This window comes from Phyllostomus discolor, chromosome 3 (genome assembly GCF_004126475.2).
Source record: "Phyllostomus discolor isolate MPI-MPIP mPhyDis1 chromosome 3, mPhyDis1.pri.v3, whole genome shotgun sequence".
NCBI lineage: Eukaryota > Metazoa > Chordata > Mammalia > Chiroptera > Phyllostomidae > Phyllostomus > Phyllostomus discolor.
In genome coordinates, this window is record NC_040905.2 from 168,172,703 (window position 1) to 168,196,779 (window position 24,077).

Sequence of the window (24,077 nt, forward strand, 5' to 3'; positions counted from 1 at the left end):
CCATATTTTACTATGTATAATGCACATTTTTTTGCCCAGATTTTTGAGGGAACAATAAGGATATACAATACACATGGGGATGATGATTATATACCATTGGTATAATAATCCTGTGCATAATGCACACAAAAAGGCAGTTGTTCATTATACATGGCAAAACATGGTAATAACATTCAATTTAATTTTATTCTATTCTATTGCTAGCTCTTCCTCATTAAACACACTAAGTCAGGCATACTGCACCATTATTATGTTTTTAGAATTTCAGAAACAGGACAGAACATAAGTATTATTGTTTACATGAACTCAGGGGCAGTTAAGCTTATTGATAATATTTATGTTACAGTCTGTTCTTGTATCTCAAGGTAACTCTTGGGGAAATATAGATTTTTCAGCTAAAGCATTTTCTTCTGGAAGGGCTGCTTGTTCTTTCCTGCTTCCTATTACTGTTCTACATGACAAGTGTTTTGGTAATGAGAGTGGAATTCTATGTAAATCAACCAACCAATTCATAAACATTCAAATAAGCCATAACTTGTTTCACTGCATTTCAGCCTTCTGATCACTTCAGCAAAGCTTTACTCTAAACCCCAAGGCCTACTCTGTCAGGACAATGGATGCTCTGGGGCAGACCAAGTGCTTAAGGTCAGGAGGCTCTCTGGGATCCAGGATCTAAGAAGGTTCAATTCTACCTCCAGAAAACGAATGCAATACTGTGAATGGAAAACACCATTCTCCTAACCATCAATGAGCCTAAATTTCTTCCTTAAAAGATTTGCTTACTGTCTTTCAACTAAGACTTTTATATTCAATGAACTTGTGGCGCTTATAAAAGCATGTTTTTTGTTTGTTTTCTTTTAGCAGCAAAATTTTATTGTTCACCTTGCAGCCTGAACCTGCAGAGAGGGAATGGGCTTGTTCCTACAACTGCAATTATGTTGAATTCTTAAGTGGTATGTTAGGACATATTTTTTTTATGTGAAATTCATAATATAGCTCTTCATAGGGACTTTGGTAACGGCCAAAAAGACTCATGCTAGTGAGATGTCACAAAAATTAAATGCAAAATTTTTAATGATTGTTTACATTACATATGCAGAAGGCTCTTGGCATTAGGACAAAGATAATAGAGAAAATGTAGAATTACAAAGCTCATTTCAGGCATAATAATTGTTAGATTGTTTTGAGCTCCTCTCATATATCAGCTTTCTGATAGGCACCAGGAAGGTGGAGATGAAGAAGGCGTGGCCAATTTTTGGAGGCACTTCACATTTATTCACTTTAGGGTTAAGTAGAAATTCATCTGGAAGATTAAATAAGTGAGGGGGAAAGGGAAACCCCTGTGAAACCATACAGAGGGGTTAGCCAGTGAGCAGGAGTACTGGGGGAGATGGCCGTCATTCCCTGAGGCTGTGATGAAGAAAGCCTGTGGTAGGTCATGGGGAGATGCGACCAGAACCAGTTGCTAAAAGGCCTAGTAGAGCCATGTAGAAAAATTTGGACTTTATCCAGAAAATAAGGGTGAACCATTGAAAGAATTTTTAAGCAAGGAAGTGACAAACGATAAAGAATTTAAACCATTTTTTTCTGCAACTATGCCAAGTGCTAGAAAAAGTGATTTCTCTACTGGTCCAAATAAAATGGAAACAGATGCAAAAACAGGTGCTTCTTTTCTGCTTAAGAGTGTATATTGGTAAACTTTGAATGGTGGTCCATAGCTGTAGGACCCAGAATGTTTCATGCTTCATTTCTACTCAATGGAACTTATATAGCACTAATAAAAGACAAGGTCTTTGGCATACCCATAAATATTATCTTTTATTTTCCTATGGTGAGGAATTGGCCTGAGAATGTTTCATGTAATGGTCCTTCGAAAAGTTTCAAAGTGCTTTTGCTTTTCAAGCCCACCTAACCAGATGTGGCTCTGATGAGAAGCTGTCACAGTAGTGGTAGCGTACATGCCTGGGGCACAGTGTCTGTAGATAGTCTTTCACAGTGAAACCTACTTCAGAATGAACCAATCAGCTCTGCAAAAGATTATTGTGGGTAATCTTCAAATCTCAATAAGCTAACAAACAAAAACCAAAAATAAATCCACCCCCAAAACCAAGCTCAGTTAAAGATACAGTACCATTTCCAGAAAAGTCTGTGAAGTTGTCAAGCCTTCTAAAATGAGCACAAGCATACTGTCTTCAGAAACCAGGAAGTTTTTTTAAGAATCCTGATTATGCATGCAGTTTTTCAACCCCCTCTCAGCAGCATAAGAATGGGCCTTGGGCCTAGAGTACTTTCTTACAAAAAGAAATTAATAGTGTTCATAGCCTGTGCGGGACTTTAATCTTGTATTGGAAATATGTCTTTGTTTCAGGCTCAATGTGTACTCCTTGCACTGCTTAAGAGTGTGTGTTATGTGACAGCTAGCTAACTCCATTGCTATGTCTGTCCCTTATAGGGAGGAGATGGGGTCCTTTGTTCTGTGGCTCAGCTGGGGGCTGGTAGCACAGCATGGGGCCACTGGCCATGGGGGACTGACACTTACTACTGGGGCTAATCTTGCTCTGTTTCTTCTTTATGTGACTCAAGGGCTGTTCCATCCGGGGCTTGGCCACATTGGCTTTTCCTTGGCAGCTGCGATACCAAGATATGGTGGGCAGCAGTGTTCAGACTTCTACTCCTCATAATAGGCAACATGTGCTAATTGCTCAATGCAGATTATGTGCTAAAGTTTTTGGAAACCTTTTGTAGACAATAAAAATGGCTTTATTCAAAACAAAGTAAGATTATGACAGAGTTTGGCTAAGAACCCAAGAACTTGGGTCATAAATTGGCCATTGCTCCCTACCACATCTCAAAGGAAACTTGTACATATAACCCCCAAAACCCACTGCAGAACTCTCCAGTGAACTGGAAGAGGCCCTGGGTAGAATCCTTATGACCAAAAAAGGGAGGCTTGCCCAAGCCCAAATCTCAGATCTGATCATGCCACTACTACAAGGCTCTCATCCAGAGCCAGCCCAAGACCTCAAAGAGGAAGACTGAGGAAATGACATCTTCTGCAATGACTGCTACAGATTTAAACCTCCCATAGGTCTCCTGAGGCCAGGGCATTGGGAGAATCCCTGAAGAAATAGCATCCCCCAAAGAAATGTAGAGAGGGGACTATGCTTCTTCCTGGAGGAAGTGAATGACCTTCACTCTGGAGACAAAGGTCAGAAGGGAGAAGAAGAAAACCAAAGAAAACAGAAAATTCACTACTCCTGTCTAGAATATTATAAGGAAGCCCACATAAAAAGAGAGTCTGTGACAGTCTGTCTTCCCCTTCCTTCTCTACCGTGGACAGTGAAACACCCTCTTCATCACTCCTGTAGCTCAGTGACCAATATAATATCTTTAAGTGTGTCCACCAGGACTCTTTGGTAGTGGAGTGAAATGCCTTGATCTTGACTCAGTTTTTTTAATGGATCAGATACAAGTGTGTAGAGAAGTGATTTTCAACATTTTTCATCTCATGGCACATATAAACTAATTACTAAAATTCTGCAGCACACTAAAAAAAACACTTTTTTGCTGATCTGACAAAAAATAGATATAATTTTGCATTCACACCAGACAGCTACTGTTGTGTTGGCTATTGTCATTTTTTAAAATTTGACAATCTAAGGGAAAAGAGGTCAGTGACCCTGACTAAATAGTCAGGCACTACAGGTTTCAAAAGCTCTTGCAGCACACCAGTTCAAAATCACTGGTGCAGAGGCACATGAGAAGGAATGAGGATTTCCAACTTCTGCTAGAACTAGAAATATGAGTAACATCATATTTCCTTAAGCCTAATCTTTACATTATTATCAACAGTGATTTGGGGGTGAGTCTTACATTTGACATGTACCTTTTATGCTGTTGTTTTAAAGGTCTTATTAAATTAATGTTGCAACTCCTAATCACTGGAATCTTTGAGTTGTGGAAATAGTGTAACATACGAGAGTACAGGAATAAAGTCTTGTTTCCTACTCTCGAATACTTCTGATTTAACATTTGGGATCCTTGGTTTGTAACACCAGTCTTTTCATCCAAGTGTTATTAAAGAAATGTTTCTGAAGAGGAGTAGTGTGTGAACTTGTCTCTTGCCAACTATGTATCATTCCTCATTTTCAGGGAGAAGCCTGGGACCTACACTTCCTGGGACCCCTTGCCAACTAAGTTCCGATAGGAATTATGCCAATGGGAATTACTTGCAGGAAATACAAGCATGAAGAGAAGCAGCCAGGTGAATACTGACAGGTGCCGAGGGAAGGTTTTGCCATGGGCTTTCTAGGTAAGTGCCCGTGAATCGCTTGGAAGATGAAGACAAATATTTAAGATCATCAATAGCTTGTCTGTGTTTCCCATACTTCCAGAGTTCCTGAAAACCAGCAGTAATTTCTCCCCTGACCTTTACTTCTGCAGCCCTCCCAGCAGTTATATCAGCCTCTGATTCCATGTATTCTTTTCTGCTTGAAGTTCTTTGACTGAAAACAAGGGAGAATGACATTCCTCCTTTACCTAGACTATACCCCTCTGCCTTTAGCTAACAAACTTTTTAATCATCACTGAAGATACACTGACTTTACAGAGAGAGGAGGAGAGGGGAAGAGGGAAAGAAAGAGAGAGAGAAAGAGAGGAACATGGATGTGAGAATCATTGATCAGTTTTGTCCCATGCATGCCCTGCCCAGGACTGAACCTCAAAGTAGGCATGTGCCCTGATCAGAAATCAAACTGGGGTGACCTTTTGGTGTACAGGACAATGCTCAAATCAATGAACCAACTGAGTCACCTGGCTAAGGCTAGGTGTGTTGTCTTTTTGGAGGCAGTTCTGTATTATAGAGGAGATTACAGGAAGACTGAAGACTGTTCTTCAGACTCATGTAGTTCCCTTGTCTCATCCAATTATTTTTATTTTTATTTATTTTTCATGCTCCTGTCTCTACAGGTCCTCCACTATCCCCCATGGCTATATAATGATATTTCAGTAGCAGTTAACATCTCCAGTTCTCAATAGTTTTTAATTCATGCTTATATGTACCACCCCCCTTGATCATCTTCACAGAAATTTTATAACTTGAATAGCATGGCATTAGACATTTCTATTTTATAGATGGGACATTTGAGACCCAGAGAAGTAAAGTGATGAATTTGGGGTCACATAGAAAATCAGGGAATGTGCTAGGACTAGAATCCAAGATTTTTGACCATCGCTACTCCAGGGTGTCTGATAGCATGCCACTATCTCATCAAGAAAGATAGCAACTGTCTGCATGCAGCTCCTGATCTGAGGGATTTTCTATGGGAAAAGCCCCATTAACTTGCAGTCACCATGTTTCTTTTCTGTGAATAGAATCCAAGCCTTTGTCAATGCTTTGAATCCTGTTCTTCAGATTCATACAACAAGCTCAATGGGTAACTGCAAAATCATTGTGGGCACAGATCTATGATTGTTATTTGGCATCTAATATATTTGGTATACTGGAAAAGTATAATAATAATGGGAATGACAATATATCATTATCTCTGACAACATTTTTCTGAATAATACCAATTAGTCAGTGGTATGATGTCTACTAAGTGAGTTTCCATGCCAGCTGAACTCCTAAGATTCTCATTGAACGATTTGGCAGTGTCACTTGAAGGGTACCTAACTAAGAATCAGAGGGACGAAGATGTTTGCTCACCCAAAGATATGCTTTTTCAGAATAAAGATAAAGAACTGGCTATGCTGAGAGTAACAGACCACAGGCTACACTTTGTATATGAGTAAATGGAGAATTTGGATAGTACTAAGGATTAATCTTTTTAAAAATTATATAACTAAATACAGTCAAGACTATATAAGAGAAATGTACATTTTTAACCCTAGAAAGCTTTGGTTTTTGTTACTTCAACATATCCACCTAAGGGTACTAAATTTTAAATAGAAAAAAAATAAGAAAAATGTATAGACTGCAATAGGTCAGCAAGGCAAATAGCTTAGATGTAGTAAGTTTTTAAAGCAAAGAGAGATGTTGAAAATCTGTAGAGACAGTGTTCACTAGATATGGGCATACGTGCTATGTGCTGATGTCCATAGCATATGTACATAAATGAGAGTTTTAATGATTTACTTCTTACAGTAACAATTCTTCCAAATTTTGAAGTTTTATTTAATTTTTTCAGTAGCAATGGTTTATTACAATGTTATTTTAGAAAGGTTTATTCCTCAAAATGTACTAAAAAATGTCCAAATCATGAGAATACTCAACCCCAATGGCTTCCTCTGCATCTGACTTTGTTTATCCATATCCTTCCTGGGATTCGTCAAGAGGGGCCAAGGCCTCATTTGTGTCCCTGGGAATAGTTTCACGATGTACCATCATCCTGAAAATTTAGGCTTTTAATATAATAGTTTGTTTCATCTGTTTCCCCAACACTCGTGTTCTCTTCCAACAGCTTTGTTATTTTCATACTTTTGATTTTCAGTGTAAAACATGTCCTTAATTTGTCCCTCACTGATGTTTTTCAGGGGATTCAGGAAAACTTCACCTGGTGTTCTTCTTTGAATACCATTCATTATAAAAAGGCCACTGTTTTGTTCAGCTTTAGTTTCCATCAGAAGTTCAATTAGCTTTATGTTTCTAATTATATCATTGCTTGGGCTATCAGATCTTTTCTTTGGTTCCTGAAATCTGAAAGACATCTCATCAGCCACTTCCCCCTGAGAAATGTCCTCTGTGATCTCATCCTGGCCTCAACAGTTCATTTCTGGGTTGTCCCCTAGTCTGTCTTTAACGGGCATTTCTGTTTGAGATGACCTTGCCCATTTTCCTCTTCCTTTGAGTCTGCTTTCTTGCCACCAAACATATATTCGCCTAATTCTTTGTCTAATTAATTTGTATATTCTTGAAACTCCCTCTCAAGTTTCTTAGCAAGTAAATGATTGTAGGTCTTGAGTTGCCCGCTTTTGTCAATAGTGCCTTACATTTCCCAAATACCAAGTTGGTGGTCACTGCACCTTGATTCTGCTCCTGCAGCCCAATGCCCCCTGTATGTTGTTAACCTTCTTCTCTCCAGCAAAGTCAGTTTCTGGCTGCTCTGGCCAAATTGAAAAGGCTCTGGTTTGGGAGGTGGGCTTACAACATTTTTGTCGCTTGTGTTTCCAAAGAGAGCTATCAGCATCTCAGTCAGAAAAACTCTCTCTTCCCTTAAATCAATACCTTTTACAGGTATGGATTTATAACACTGATAATGTGATACCAGTGCACAGGCTGCTGCTGTCCCCCTGGAAGGGTCTCACTGCACTGCCCCCACCTAGTGCTTTCAATACCTGCAGTGGCCTGTCATTGGGTATCATCTCATGTCGGAATCTAAGTCAGAAAGCTGTTCATTTTCCCTGTCGCCTGCCTCCTTCGCCATGGTCTCATGGTGCATGCAGCACATCGAGTTAGGACTGAAGTTTTATTTTTAATGCGAATGCTTTTAAACTAGACTTGTGTATAAATGTAATGACAAAGATGAGTGTAGAACCTGTGACCTGCTAATAGGCACCTATGAAACATCTACTGCATGTTACCAACTACCCCACATGTTATTATCATCAAGTTGGAAAGTGGTGTGGAGTCAACAGGACTAAATTCAAACTTCAGATTTGCCACTCACTGGTTGTGGAACAATAATGTCTTGGACTAATATTTTGCAAATCCTTCGTTTTCACAGCTGTGAACCTCATATTTGATTTTGAAGAGTATGCCAAATGGAAGAGATATGTCCATCATTTAGCAGAGTGCCTGACTCAGTTGGTCCAAGAATACCCATTTCTCTAAGTTTCTCTAAATCTTGCAATAATTCAATTACTCTGCCCAAAGTCTTTAAACCCAGCAGCTGGCCTGATTGCCTTTCCTCCAGTTTCCCCAAACTTCACCTTGTCTGTGGTGATTAGATAAATATAATCAGTAATGAGAGGCTGAACTTTTTACATTTAGGAAACAGACTTTAGTGTAAAAGTCCCCCTCCCATTCTTTAGCACTCTTGCCAAGCTTCTGCTGCCATAAAGGAATATGTAAAAAAGATTGTGCTTTACCTTTAAACTCACTTCCCCAGAGATATTCTCTGGGTGTACAGGGGAGAGGGTTTAAGAACCAGAAAATTAGAAGTAGCATCCATGAGACACCTAACTAGATGTGGAGCCTTGAAACTTCCAGACACAGTACAGGAGAAACATTGGGTGCCAGGTTACCAACTTGAGGTCACCTTCCTCTTAGAATCTCTCCCTCATTGCTGCTGTGACTACTCCCTGACTCCAGTGACTCCAATGACTCCAGGGCCCAAGCCTGGGAAATAGGCTCAAAAAGTGTAGGCTGTAACTGCTTTGCAGTCTGCTTGGTTTTCTGTATGGGGAAGGACTTCTTAAAGGTGGCAAACACAAGTATAAGTTCACTAGGGGTTATCTCCCTTGATGGTTGTAATACTCTTGTAGTAACTTTTAAGTGCAAATGCCTTATTACATTGTGTAGTCTTTATTTGTTTAGGCATATGTTTCTCTCAATATAGTGAATCTCTAATACCTCATACCCTGAGTCTTAAAAGATGCTTATTATAATTGAATGCAGTAGTATAACAATAATGATAATAATAATAAATACAGTTCTTGACTTGTTCTCTTTGGAACCCCCCACATTCTAAAGTCTGAGTACTTTTGATGGCTGAAGGGCAAGATGTTCTTGAATGAATAAAATGGGAAGTGTTACTTTTTAAAGGGAAATAAAAGTGAAAAGAACCAAGTGAAAAAGAGAGGCATGTTCATTTGGCAGCCAAAGATTACATTCTCCTTAAAAAGCAGCCCTCTGCCAAGTTTTTGGCTTCTGTTTGTTTTTATTTAAAAAGTAAACACAATTAAGAAAGAAAATAGCAAGTCTTTAAAAACACAGCTGAATATTTATGTTTTCCCTCGGAGACTTCTGGGCTTGTTTCTGAGGATCTGCCTTTGCTACTGAACATCATATAGTTAAACACCACCAAAATAGCTGCTGCACCATTCTGCCTGGGAAACAGGGAAACATTTCATTTCATAACGTCCATCCCTCCAGACTGTGTTGTAATTCCTCTGGGTCTGAACACCAGCATTATAATTTTCTCTCCCATTTCAGAAAACACACATTTTTTTCTTCTGAAAATTCCATGTTATCAAATCTTAGTAGGCAGCTATCTGATCTATCTTAATTACTTTACCCTAGATAAGCAACTCTATGGATGACAGGACCCCCAAATGAAGCTGCTAAACCATTTGGGCTTGCTTGCTCCTGAACTATCTGAAATTGTTTTGCCAGAGAGGTAACTCCGGCTCTTGTCTGTATGTTAATAAGAATTTCCCTAAAAATCTCTTGGTCTACTGCAAGTCTGCTAATTCATTTGATTCTTGAGCTTTTGTCTTCTTCTTCATTTTTTTTTCTAATTTCACACCCAGGTGAAGCCATGGCTACAGCTAACTCCAGTAAAGTAGTGTCTGACTCAAAACTCACTGTGCATGACAACTTATTTCAAATTCTGGACAATGTGGAAAGGGCAAATGACAGAAAGGAGAGTTAATGAATAGCATCTCAACTCTGCCCTGCACACCACTCTGGCTTCTTGTTACTCAAACCACTTCTTCCAGCTGCTACCCCATGATATTCCCTACCATCCATGGAGGCAGTCTCTGTGGGAAATCAGTGCAACTTGTATAACTGCCCATCAGAGACTACTTTTAAAAAATCTCCTTAAAAATGGAAATGCCCTAGAGACACCCCAGAGGCTGTCTGGAGACATAGTTACCAGCTCTCCAAATATCCCATATTTTAAACATGATACTAATTCCTCTGAAATAAAAATACTTCCTTATTACTCCAGCAGGAATATTGGAAGGTAAGAAACTTGTGGGCGTCTTCAGGTGGCTGCTTTCCATGGGTAAATAACCACTTAGCACAAGCTGAGGCTGTGTTCACAAGTACAAATGTGGGTGGGCATGTGGGTGGTGTCTTACACTCATACACGACACACACTGAAAGACAAACACACACCCCCACACACTGTCAGTGATAGATTCAATACTTTGCACTGGTCCCCTTGCCTCTATTGTTTTCTGACCATTGTTCTGCTTTTTACTTTGTACTTTGCTTATGTTATTCCTCAGACTGAAATGTGCAATGGTTTCATGCTGTGCAGGATAAACTTAAAAAGTCTGCACTTAAAAACCTCCTCAATATGGTGCTGACTTGAAGTTGACAGAATAAATATCACCACCACCACCACCACCACCACCCCTGGCCCACCAGATGTCCAGGTCCTAATTCCCCAGAACCTGTGAATATATTATCTTATGTGATGAAGGGGACCTTGCAGATGTGACTTAGTTTAGAGATGAGAAGATAACGGATTTATTTATTCATTTATTCATTTATTTATTTATTTATAGAGAGGGGAAGGGATGGAGAAAGAGAGAGAGAAACATTAATGTGTGGTTGCCTCTCACATGGCACCCCCTAGGGACCTGGCCTGCAACCCAGGCATGTGCCCTGTCTGGGAATCGAACCTGCGATACTTTGGTTTTGCAGCCTGCACTCAATCCACTGAGCTACACCAGCCAGGGAGAAGATAACTTTTGATTATTCCAGTGGACGCAAGGTAATCACAGAGCCCTTATGAGAGGAAGACAGGAGGGTCAGAGTCAGAGAAGGAGATGTGATGATATAAGCAGAGGTTGGGGTACTTTGCTATGAAGATGAAGGAAGGGGCCATGGGCCAAGGAATGCAGATCACCCGTAGCTGTCAGAAGAGCCCAGGAAAGATTCTCTTTTAGAGCCTCCAAAAGGAATGCAGCTTTGCTGATGCCTTGATTTTAGGCTTTAAAACCCATTGTGGACTTCTGATTTACAGAACTATTAGGTAATATATTTGTATTGCGTTAAGCCATTAAGTTTGTGGTAGTTTGTTACAGCAGCAATAGGAAACAAACACATTTACCTCTAGCCAATCTCTCCTTGTCTTTTTGAATTCCTGGCTAAAGCCATGTTTTTTACCAGGGTGTTTCCAGTTGACTCTGCAGACCCCACTCGTCCTGCAGGAGTACCTTCAATCCCATCTCTTTTCTGACCAAGCTGTTATTGCTTCCTCTGGACAGACAGCTGTAGTCATTATTCTGAGGTCACCTTAGGTGTCCTCTTACTCATAGGCAGTATTATGACATTTCTACTACTTTGAACTAATATTTCACTTTTGTGGTTACATTTTTGTTCTCCCCAACTAAATCTTAAGTACTCTGAGGATGGGGCTTATGCCATATTATTTTTTTATTTTACCCACAGTCCCCAGCACGGTGTAGTGCATAAAGAAAACACTAAATAAGTATTTGTAAGTCTGGTTTTTGTAAACTGAGAAATATGAAATAATGCTGTAAGAGGATTTGTTATATGTAATAATCCAAATAGTCCCTCTTACCAGCAACTTCATAGGATTAAACTTGGCTGTGGGTTTTCACAGAGGCTCACTAGATTTCTGAAGCAGCATGGTAGAGTGACTCTACAGGGCTGTGGTTAATAGTCAACGACAGAAAATAATGAAGTAGGTAAAAATATCAAGATGAAAAAGAAAGAAATGGCAGTTGAACTAGAGAGGACACTAACATCCTATAAGGCATTTTCCCAGATAACATAATGTGTTCTAGTGCAGGTGTAACACAACAAAATCAGATTTGGGCTTTAAACTTCAGGGCGTTTAATGAGGCATTATGTGGACTGTGTCCTTCAAGCTCTGTTGAGTGACAGATATTGAGGACATTTCCTACTAAGTTTAGAGGAGAGAGTGTTAATACACTTTTCCATTATGTTTAAAGCCAAGAACTGCTCCAAAAATAAGTTGAAATCTGTAGGTGGTAATCTTTACTAAAGAATTGCAGTAAAAAAATGACAGGACCTGCTTGCATCGGGGGATTGAACCTCAGTAGTTAAAAATCTACATTCTGGTATTCTGGAGACGAATGTCCTCGCATGACATCCTAAGGCCATGGTTGGGTAAACTTTCGTCTTTCTGTCCTCAGTACTTCATCTCTACACGGGGAATAATATGATTTTTTCCTCATTCAGCTGTAGTGACAATTAAGTGAGATAATGCATGTGAAGTGATAAATAGAGTGCCTCATGAAAGATTAGTTGTAATTATTATCTTTGAAGCTGCTTCGGTCACCTCTACAATTTTCTGTGGGCACAAATCAATTGAGCCTGCTTGGAAATGAATGAAGGAGGAACTGCTTGCTGGAGAGCAAGGAGAGAAGAGAAGATTTTAATGCCAGGATTATGGGCCATTTTTAAACCATAGACCTCAAGGCAAAATAAGGCCTATCAAATGTTCCCAAATCCATTCCATTTGTTGCCAGTAGCATTTCCACTGTGTACGCACTGTGAACACCAGCCTAGGTATAATACAACACTCTCACCTTTCCTGGCAACTGGTTGGGATCCATGCACCTTACATGTTGCCTAGCTCCAGCATCCTCATTAGAACCACCGTGTCAAACTGGCATCATTTTCCCCATTCTACAATACAGAAATACGCCTCTGTGAAAGAAGATAGACTCTATACAACACATATGATTTGACTTCATATATATAAGAGGGTGCAACACTAAATTGTAATGTTAGAAGTCAAGAGAGTGGTTATTCTGTAGAAGAAGTGATTGGCGGGGCCCAACAGGGAATTCTGGTGGGCTGGCAATGGTCCATGTATTTATTTGGCTTGTGGCTACAGAGATTTCTATTGGTGATAATTCATCAGGCTATACATTGATATGTTGAGGGGTGTGTGTGTGTGTGTGTGTGTGAACTAAAATGCTCACAAAAATGAGGCTGTGAAGGGTTAAATAAATTTTCTAAGTTAACATGAAAAATGTGTGGAAGAGTATAAATTTACACCTTTGTTCCTCAGAGTGGGCTCCAAATCCACAGTCTTCTCAAAGCTCTGCTGACTTTAAAAAGAGTGAATAAAAGGTCTTCTGCATCAATAATAGGGCATACTTTGGTGTAGAAAAAAGTATTTTAAAGCAAGTGTCTTTCATTGCTGTTTTCTAACTAATGAATGAGAATTATGATATTTAAGACCCTATTACCTTTACATTTTTTCTTTGCAAAATGTGTTTTCTCTGGTAGTGTCTTCTTTTTGTTAGAGAGGTTCCTAACCTCAGTTTTTTCCTTTTTTTATTGATTTTATTGGGATGACACTGGTTAACAAAATTATACAATTTTAAATGTGATAGTGCTTTATTGGCAAATCAGTGAATACCAATCAGTTTAATACAGTGATTTCTCAAAGAAAGGTGAAATTTCTGTTCACAAGGAGCTGCCCCTCTGAAGTAGTATATCCTTCTTCAGTATCTGCCATCATTATTTTTATTCTTATTATTTACCCTATTATTATGCATGTATTGTCTTTATTTCCTTTTTTTGTCTGTGTTTTCTACTAAACCATAAATCCTAGGATGGCACACTATATATATCTAGTACTTACATCAGAGAATAGACTCAAAAAGGTTTGAGTGAATGAATGAGTTAACAGAGAGAAAAAAGGATAACAAGAGTTTAAAAACTATGAGGCATTTTGGAAAATGACAGAGGTACATTACTAAACACCACCACCACAGTATCACTATCATTGCTGGTTTTTCCTTGTATTTCCTTATTATGTTCTGTTTCTCCACATGACTAGCCTGGATGGCAAGCATTTACTGAGTACTTACTAAATTCCAGTCTCTGTGCATGGGGTAGAAAGACTCTGGTTGAAGATCTCACAGACAAATTTCTAGTTATATTCTGAACTGATATGAATTATTATAAATAAATTTGAATCACCACCACAGGCATAATTCCTATCCTTGACTACTTTTTATAAATCACGATTTGGATTTGAGTAATGATATTGTAATTAACAATGGTGTTTCAAATAAATCACCTTTTTCATTCCAAAGATTCCGCTTAGGTGTCTAATTCTATTTTAGAAAATCATGAGAATTTTTAAAATTGAACTTTTTCTGACCCTTTTCTATTATATGAAGCAACCAAAATTAGTATCAACCTATATGTATCTCTGCTTACTTTTAATTTTCTGTCTGTAATATAATAAGCACCACATCAGCTTGTGGTTGTTTTTAACAACCACTAGTTGTTAAAACCCACCAGTTTTCCTGAACTAGTAGCTGACACAACCACTCTGTACTATATACCTTGTTGTTGCCAATCTCACTGCTCTAGTTTAATTCACCTTCTCCTACCTAACTTCCACTTCTCCAAGGATGGCTATAGTGTCACATCCTCAAGCAATCCTTCAATTATTTTTTTTTTTAATTCACAGTAGAAGTGCCTTAAGGAATATTTCCTTTAGAACATATAACATTTCCATTGGTGCTTTAGGTTCAAGGCCAAAGGGTGTCTTACTGAAAGAGAAGCACTGAGCATATTTATGACATTTTAAATTGAGTAAACATTGTATTAAATTTTGCTTCAATAAGGGTCTTTAGTAATAAGTAATGTGCTAAGTTTCAACTAAAAAGTTGTATTATATCACTTTTCTTTTGAAAAGTGATTTTGAATAGAAACAGATTTTGATATAGTTGTAAAGTGTTAAAAGCTAAAAACTATCAAGATTTACACAGGGAAGAGAGTCATTTTTTCAGTTGTATTTTTAAAAAGATATATAAGAAATGTAAATGTATGCCCATATTCAAATTTAGAAGACTCAAACTTAATATCTGTTTTGTGTAAATAAAATTTTTGTAATTGTGAACTTGGGATTGGATCACAAAAGGAAAAAAAGAGAAAAAGAAGAAAAGTAAAGGGAAAAAATAAAGCAGTTTCTTTTGAAACTTCAATGAGAAAATGCTGCCTTTTCTCTTAAAACTGTGGTTTTCTCACAAATTTACTCTAATCCTATTCAACTTCATCAAATGTGGGACATTTTAATTCTGCATAATTCCTGTTCCTTAGAGACGACTCCAAAAGCCCCAGTTCCTTGGGGACAGTCAGTACAAGGCAGGTCAGAGAACAGAGGGATCCCTGTGGGCAAAAGGGGACTAAGGATAAGGAAGATTTTGTGAAAGAGAGAAACCTAGACACGAATTTGAATAGGTTGAATTTGGATGGAAGACATTAACTGAAAAAGTGTCTTTTAGTTTTACAAATGCACTAGTAGGAGAAGCTCTTGTGTAGAATGAGAGGTTAAAGTTAGACTCATTTTTTGATCCAAAGGAACTCTGTTTACTTTGCAAACTTACACTATGATTGTACAAAATAATGAGTAATCATGCTACTTTATACAAGTACACATAGGAATTTCGTGTGGATAAGCATTTCTCAAAATAAATTCTATGGGAAGTTTCAGATATTAACAGATAAACTCTAAATAAAGAGGCTCCATGGTCAAAATATTTGGAAACATCCCTAATTAAACAAGATCCAGCCATTTCTTTTTTATCCTCAAATACTTCTCAGCGTCATTATGATGAAAATGTGCACTGAGAATCTCTAAGAGGCATATATTCAGTGTTTTTCAAATATATTTTAGCATAAACTTCTTTTGAGGTATGTCAAAGTTTCTACCATGCACTATGAAAAACACTGATTCACATGATGTCATGTGAACTTCCCAGAACCCAAGCTGGGGTCATGTATGATCTGTCCAGAAAGTATCCAGCTATGTACTATGAAAAATAGAGACATTAGAAGATACAAGATATAAGAAAAATTGGACTTCCAGCCAAGATGGAGGCATAGATAGACACACTATGCTTCCTCACACGACCAAAAGAAGGACAACAACAAATTTAAAAACAAAAAACAACCAGAACTGACAGAAAATCGAACTGGATGGAAGTCTAACAATCAAGGAGTTAAAGAAGAAACATTCATCCAGACCAGTAGGAGGGGTAGAGATAGGCAGCTGGGTGGAGAAGACTTGTGGCAAGGCAGCGGCTGGAGGACTGTGGGTCCCACATTTGTGTGCAGATAAACCAGGAGGAACAACTGGGGAGCAAGACAGACCTTGCAACCCAGGGTTCCAGTACAGGGAAAACCTCAAAGCCTCCAACTGAAAACACCTCTGGGGGTTTCAGTGATGGGGGAAACTCCCAGCCTCACAGACGAATTCACTGGAAATACCTACAGGGTCTTAGAATGTACACAAATCCACCCACCTGGGAATTACCACCAGAAGGGCCCAATTTGATTGGGGGTAGTGGGGGAAGTGACTGAAAACTGGCAGAGAGTGAAGCAAGCAGCACTGTTCCCTCTCAGACCCCTCCCCCTCATACAGCATCACAATGCAGTGACATGGGTTGCCTGGCCCTGGTGAAAGCCTAAGGCTTTGCCCTTTACTACGTAGCAGGCATACTGAGACAGGAAAAATGGTCCAGATGAAAGAACAGATCAAAGCTCCAGAAAAAATACAACCAAGTAACGAAGAGATAGCCAACCTATCAGATGCACAGTTCAAAGCACTGGTAATTAGGATGCTCACAGAATTGGTTGAATATGGTCACAAATCAGAGAAAAAAATGAAGGCTATGCTAAGCAAAATAAAGGCGAACATACAGTGAACCAAGAGTGACTGGAAGGAAACAAGGACTCAAATCATTGATGTGGACCAGAAGGAAGAAAGAAAACTCAACAAGAACAGAATGAAGAAACAAGAATTCGAGGGTTGGGTGGAGGGGCTGAAACGGGGGTAGGGGGCAGAAAACTGTACTTGAACAATGATTGAAATAAAAAAAAAAAAAGTAAAAAAAAAAAAAAAAGAAACAAGAATTCAAAAAAATGAGGAGAGGCTTAGGAACCTCCAGGATACCTTTAAACATTCCGATATCTGATTCATGAGGGTGCCAGAAGGAGAAGAGGAATAGTAAGAAGTTGAAAACTTATTTGAACAAATAATGAAGGAGAACTTCCCCAATCTGGCAAAGGAAATAGACTTTCAGGAAGTCCAGGAAGCTGAGAGAGTCCCAAAGAAGTTGGACCCAAGGAGGAGCACACCAAGGCACATCATAATTACATTACCCAAGATTAAAATGAAGGAGAGAATTCTAGAAGCAGCAAGAGATAAGGAAACAGTTACCTACAAAGGAGTTCCCATCAAACTGTCAGTTGATTTCTCAAAAGAGACCTTGCAGGCAAAGAGGGGCTGGGAAGAAGTATTCAAAGTTATGAAAGGCAAGGACCTACATCCAAGATTACTCTATCCAGCAAAGCTATCATTTGGAATGGGAGGGCTGATAAAGTGCTTCTCAGATAAGGTCAGGTTAAAGGAGTTCACAGTCACTAAACCCTTATTATATGAAATATTAAAGGGGATTATCTAAGAAAATGAAGATAAAAAACACAAACAGTAAAATGACAACAAACTCACAGTTATTAACAACTGAACCTAAACAAAAACAAACTAAGTACACATCTAGGGCAGAAATAGAACCAGAGAAATGGAGATCACATGGAGGGTTATCAGCAGGAGTGTAGGAGGGGGAGAGAGGGGGAAAAGGTACAGAGAATAAGTAGCATAAATGGTAGGTAGAATATAGACATAAGGAGGTTAGGAATAGTATAGGAAATGTAGAAGCCAAAGATCTTATATGTATAACCCATGGACATGAAATAAAGGGGGGGAATGCAGGTGGGAGGGGATGTGCAGGGCAGAGGGGAATAAAGGAAGGGGAAATTGGACAACTGTAATAGCATAATCAATAAAATATATTTTAAAAAATAAAAATTTTACATTGGACAATGAGTCCTCAGATCCCCTTCAAAATTATGACCTTCTTGAGGAAGCCTGGTTCATTGCTAACAGTTTGAATCAAGTCATTAGCAACTGCAGCATGATGTTCCGTTTGCTCTGGGAACAGAAGCTGCAGAATGAATTTTGCTATGGCATGTTTCATGCCAAGATCGTGTGTCAAAATCTCAGACAGTAGTTTTTGGAATCCCCAGATCAGCTTCTGGTTGTTACACTGTAAGTCACTGATCTTTGTTGATCGCAGCCCACACATATTTAACATTCTCAGGTACCCTGCTTGTAGCAGGCCTTCCAGAGTGTGGATCACTTTCAACCGATTCTCGACCATCTTTGAAGCATTTGTGCCATACTGTTTCATGCTGCACTCATTGCATCATCCCCCAAAACCTTCTGAGTCATCTGAATAGTTTCCACAGAGCAATGCTCCATCTTAATGCAAAATTTGATACAGATTCATTACTCTACTTGCTCAGTTGTTTTGAATGCAATAGTCACTTGGTGGCACCTCTGCTCCCAGTGACTAGTACAATGAAGTCATCATTGTTCATGCATGTGTATTTCAGTCCACTCTCCTTGGCTGCCATGTTACATCAATGTTGCATAAATTGTTCTTATTATATTAACAATGACTTGATTTTTTCTGGACATACCTCATATATTTTATATTTATCTATCTATCTGTCTATCTATCTAAAATTTCTTGATATAGTGCTTAGAATAGTGCTTGATCCATAGCTAATGGTAAATATCACCACTACCACTATTACTAGCATTCCAAGGTCACATAATTAACATACATTAAAGCTTAGGTTTGAAACCAGGTCTTTGGATCTCTACACTGTACAGTAAAATTAGTATCTATGTGGACAATGGTAAAACCAGGGTGTCAAAAATATATCTTGAGCAATAGAAAGAACAGGAGATTTAGCATCAGATGGGGCTACATCTAATCCCAGGGGAATCAATTATGTACTACACACCTTAAGTAAACTAGTCAACCTCTCCAAACCTCAATTTCCTCATTGATTATACATGGATATTAGGACCTGTATCATAAGATTCCTAAGAATCTTAGAACTAACATATGTAAAATGTTCCTATCACATTAGTCTTACAAAATGGTAATTTTCACTAATGAAAATAAATGATGCTTGTTAGGGTCATATTGAAGAGGAGATTGAGTAGGACCCAGCTTATTTTCTTCTGTGTCAAAGCTGTATCAGAATCCCTTTAGGTAAAAGGCAAATTAAGATTATTTGCTTTTGTCTCAGATGAGTCTATAAAGGCTGCCAGTCTTTCCTTCTAGATCCCTGTGCTCATTTATTATCATTCAAGTTGTTCCGAACAGAGTTGGCACAGCCGATGGGCCTTTTTGGGGGGGTGGGTAGCAATTCCCTAATGCTGTTTTGGTCTACTCTCCTTTTCCCTGCCATTCTCCTCTCTGAAGTGATTTTGAGCTCACATTATTGTTCAAGACATCATTTGCCCATCATCTTATGTTTTGAGTATACCTACTGCAGTAAACTATAAGAGCTAAAAGTGAAAGCTGGGATGAAATAAGGCTAAAGTGAATGCTACTAAGCAGCAAAGCTGATCTGCAAGGCAAATCACCAGCAAATGATGCATCAGCAAGAAAAGACTGGCATTTGGGAAGAATCCTCACCTTCATCTTCATCACCTATAGATTTGCTAAGCTGTCAGCAAAAGGATCACCCACAGATCTGGCATTTCAATGATATATGTCTACAATATGGCATTCAGAATTATAAAGAAAAAAATGAAAATGAAAACTGAAAGTCTTTTTTCTAACTCATTTGACAACAAAAACAGACCTAAAATGATATAATGTTATATAGAGTTTTCATGCCTCTTGGTGTTATATACATTTAATTCTGTGTTGGATTATAGGATACGGACTCAGACCCTACTAGAGTATTCTATAATACATATATACAGTATTACATTTCTAAAATCTGAAAAACACTTAATTGGAAAACATATCTAGCTCCCCCAAATTGTGGATCTTTATAAGCAAAACACTGTAGCTCTGTTTATTTAAAACTAGGTTTCTTTCTCCCTTCCACCAATTAATCTCTTCACAACTCCTAGCCCCACAATATTGAGCTGACTTATACAGCCCTTTCTGCTACATTGAACATTAGTGACATATTGAAATTATTGATGATCAACACAGGTGTTTTCTGTCTCCCCCTTTTGTGCCTTTCTTTAATCCACTGGGTGATTCTTCTTTTTTACTGTTCAGGTATCTGAGCTCTTTACTCAATCCTAGGACCGCTCTGCAGTACCCTATTAAAACTTTCCTAAAATAATGGTGTGAACAATGATACCAGAATTCCTTTAGGGAGGGTATTATCTTTGGGGGAAAAATACATCCCTTAGGGAAGAAAGTGAGAAACCATGAGTGTCTCAAAAGGAAATGAGGAAATTAAGCTGTGCTGCATGAGAAAATAAGAGAAAATTGTGTTTTATTTCTTGAGAGAGCCTGGGCAGAAGAGCAGAGAAGGAAAGAGTGAATAGAGGGGAAAAATGTAAAGTAGGTCTGAGAAAATGAATTGTATATGTGGGGTGGGGGACAGGGGAGCAATTAGCAGGGAAACATTCCTTGGCCAAAAGATCTTTAAAGGTTAGGGTTGTCTAAAATGTGATTTAAGTCTTTTTGACTACTAAAATTTTTGTGAAGTCTACTATCTCATGGATGTTTTATGAAAGAAGAGTTTGAGTGTATGTGTGTGTATGTCTGTGTGTGTCTAGAAATCAAGAAAGATTTCCTGTTTTCCTGTGTGTCAATGTGAGAACAGAAACACTATGTGGGAGGAGCCCAAAGGTAGAGGTACCATAAAGGCATCAATTGCCACAGCATATATAAAAGTGAACTTAAAATGGATCAATGACCTAAACATAAGAGCTAACACTATAAAACTTTTAGAAGAAAACATAGAAGTCATTCTTTGTGACTTTGGTTAAGCAATAATTTCTTCCGTATTATAACAAAAGCATATGAGGTCTGACCGGAAAACGTCCAGTCATTGTTAATATAATGAGAACAGTTTGCACGACATCAACGTAACCCAGCAGCCAAGGAGAGTGGACTGGAATGCACTTGTGAACAATGACAATTTCACTGTGCTAGTCAGTTGGGGCAGTAGACACCTCTGAGTGAGGATGCATACCATGTGGCCATTGGCTAGTAGAGCAAAGAATCTTTATCAGTTTTTGCTTTAAGCTTGAAAGTTCCTCTGAGGAAGCAATTCAGATGATTCAGAAGGCCATAGCTATGGGCAACTGGTGATTGGCTACTTCATCACACCAGTGCACCCACTCGAGCATCCATCACATCTTGTGCAGAGCTTTTTGGTGAAACATGAAATTACCCTGGTCACTCAGCGCCCGCTACAGCCCAGATTTGGTGTCCTGACACTTCTGGCTTTTTCCAAAATAAAATCACCTTTGAAAGGAAAGAGATTTCATAGCATCAATGAGATTCAGGAAAACATGGCAGGACTGCTGATGGGGATTGGGAGAACTGTGAGAGGTCCCAAGGTGCCTACTTTGAAGGGGGCCTAAGGTGTCATTGTCTTAGGTACAATGTTTCTTGTATCTTCTTAAATAAACATCTGTTTTTTATATTATATGGCTGTATACCTTCTGGATAGGCCTGATAGATAACAAAAGAAAAACTAGATAAACATACTTTATCAAAATTAAAAACTTTTATGCACCAAAGAACACCACCAGGACAGTGAAAAGAGACCCATAGAATGAGACAAATTATTTGCAAATTGTATATTTGATAAGGAACCTGTATCCATAATATATGAAGAACACATAGCTCAATAAAAGACAACCAGTTTAAATACATGAAAAGTATTTGAATAGACAGTTCTCCAAAGAAGATATACAAATAGCCAATAAATATATGAAAAGGTATTCAACACCATTCGTCATTAGGGAAATACAAATCAAAACCACAGAAGATACCCCTCCACACACACTAGGATGGTTATAATGAAAATGGCAGACAATAACAATTGATGGCAAACAGGAGGGTTAACTGGAATCCTCACACATTCGTTGGTGGGGATTTAGAGTGCAACTGTTTTGGAGGCAGTTCCTCAAACTGTTTAATAGAGTTACTATAGGACCCAGCAATTTCTTTCTCAGGTATATGCCCAAGAGAATTGAAAATGTTCATATAAGAACATACATGGATGGTCAGGCCAGTATTATTCATTATAAAACATGGAAATGATCCAAATGCTTATCATCTGATGTGGTATACCATACAATGGAATATTACTCAGCCATAAAAAGGAATGAAGCTGTGATACATAATACAGCATGCGTAAATCTTGAAAACATGGTAAAGTGAAAGAAGCCAGACATAAAAGACCTATATAGTATGATTTCATTTATATGAAATGTTCAGAATAGGCAAAGCTATAGAGAGAGACAGTACATTAGTATTTACCAAGGGCTAGGATGAGTGTACACATTACTGTTCCAGAAATTCTCCAGGTTCTTGAAGAGGGCTTTGGACTTGGGTCAGTGCATATTTTTTTTCTATGTCTCAAGGGACAAAGAAACCCCAAACGGATCTGGCTTATAATACTTGTAACATTTCTTCTAGTAAGCATTATTCAGTTTAAAATGAGAAGTTTCTCTAATTAGTACCCAGTGTGACCCACCAATATTGTTATTTTCTGTGAAAGCTGTATCTAAAGGATTAGAAGCATGAATTGAGGTTACACATGATTTCTGCTTTTCATGTCCTGACTTTGGAATCTAACCCCCTGCATAAGGTGTAACCATACTCTTAACATCCCATTATTCACATATGATGTTTGTGAAGACTGGCTTTTAAAGCCCCTTGGCATTTATGCTTTCAATAATTATTATTATTACTTCCAATATAAAGACAAAGTAACTGCAGTCTAGATAAGATGTAAGTGACAGAGAAAGTGACCCCGGAATTTGGGTCTGCTGAATCACAGCCTAATCCTCTTGACATCTTACTAGGTACATCATTTCTCAACTCAAAGGCTGCGATTTATCACAGCCCTGGTCAGTTGTGGGTGGTTAATATTAGCAGAGATCTCTTTTTCTTAGTTTTCTTCCAATACCAACAAGGTCTCTTCTTACCCTGCTTACTTTAGCTGAGTTAGCCTAAATACAAGATGGTGTCATTCACTTGTGAATGCATTTAATTCCTAGGAAAAGTAGTTTACGCAAATATACTCATTCTTTTTAAAAATTATTCTATTTATTATTTTTTAGAGAGGGGAGGGGAGGAAGGAAGAGAGGGAGAGAAACATTAATGTGTAGTTGTCTCTTGAGCACCTCCAACTGGAGATCTGGCCCACAACCCAGGCAGGTGCCCTGACTGGGAATTGAACCAGTGACCCTTTGGTTCGCAGTCCAGCACTCAATCCACTAAACCTCACCAGCCAGGGCAAATATACTCAGTCTTATGAAGTCTTCCTATTGGTTTGTGTTTATATGATATATGAAACCTTATTAACTATATCTACATAGGAAATTGGAAACTGTTGGGCAACTAACATCCTCCACTTCATGAAACATTTATTTCTTCTGAGCTTATCTAGGTATTTAGGCCATTCTCGCAAAACTTGAACTTACAGCATCTTTAAGATAAAAATAAAAGAGATTTCACATGGGAACTTATTGTTATCATCTCTTCCCAATTTCACATTGTGACATCATGTTGTTAGCATTAACTCAGCCACGGTGAGAGTATTCTATAGGAATTGGCAAATAATGCAAATTAGGGTCTTTATCTGCTCACATGGCCTGCTTATTAAACATCACTCATTTGGTTATAAAACATCTACAGCAAACCACTGGGTGAGAACTATCTCCCATTAGCAAGACATAAAAACTTCAGACTAGAGTCATTGGTAAAGGACTACTAATTGTAACAGATATTTCACTGAATGCAATTTTTAAATAAAGTGCTATAAGTGCACAGCTTAAAATTAGTCACTTTCAAAGACATGATAAAATACCTCATGGACGAACACAGAATTTTATAAAGCAGTTGTTGCCTAAAAGGACAATATTCCCAGTCAGTTAAATGAGTTGCTACATGCACAAACACTATGTAAATAGTGAGGAATGATACTTAGAAACACTATTAACTGCCTACTAACCAAAGAAGCCAACAGGCTAATCCTGGAAAGTAAACAGTTATTATGGTTGGAAAGAAAATCTTTCTCTTTGAACAGCATGACA

The 24,077-nt window shown here is 38.4% G+C and overlaps 1 protein-coding gene, 1 long non-coding RNA gene and 1 pseudogene across 2 annotated transcripts in view; 1 reads left to right on the plus strand and 2 right to left on the minus strand.

The window, feature by feature from the left end:
- The window catches only part of TRPM3 (transient receptor potential cation channel subfamily M member 3), a 501,162-nt gene that overhangs the window by 343,038 nt on the left and 134,047 nt on the right, over window positions 1–24,077 (minus strand).
- On the plus strand, window positions 39–2,783 carry LOC118499703. Its single transcript, XR_004902212.1, has 2 exons — window positions 39–2,236; window positions 2,401–2,783. It is a non-coding gene; the product is annotated as an uncharacterized LOC118499703 (long non-coding RNA).
- LOC114497351 lies at window positions 5,909–8,634 on the minus strand (annotated as a pseudogene).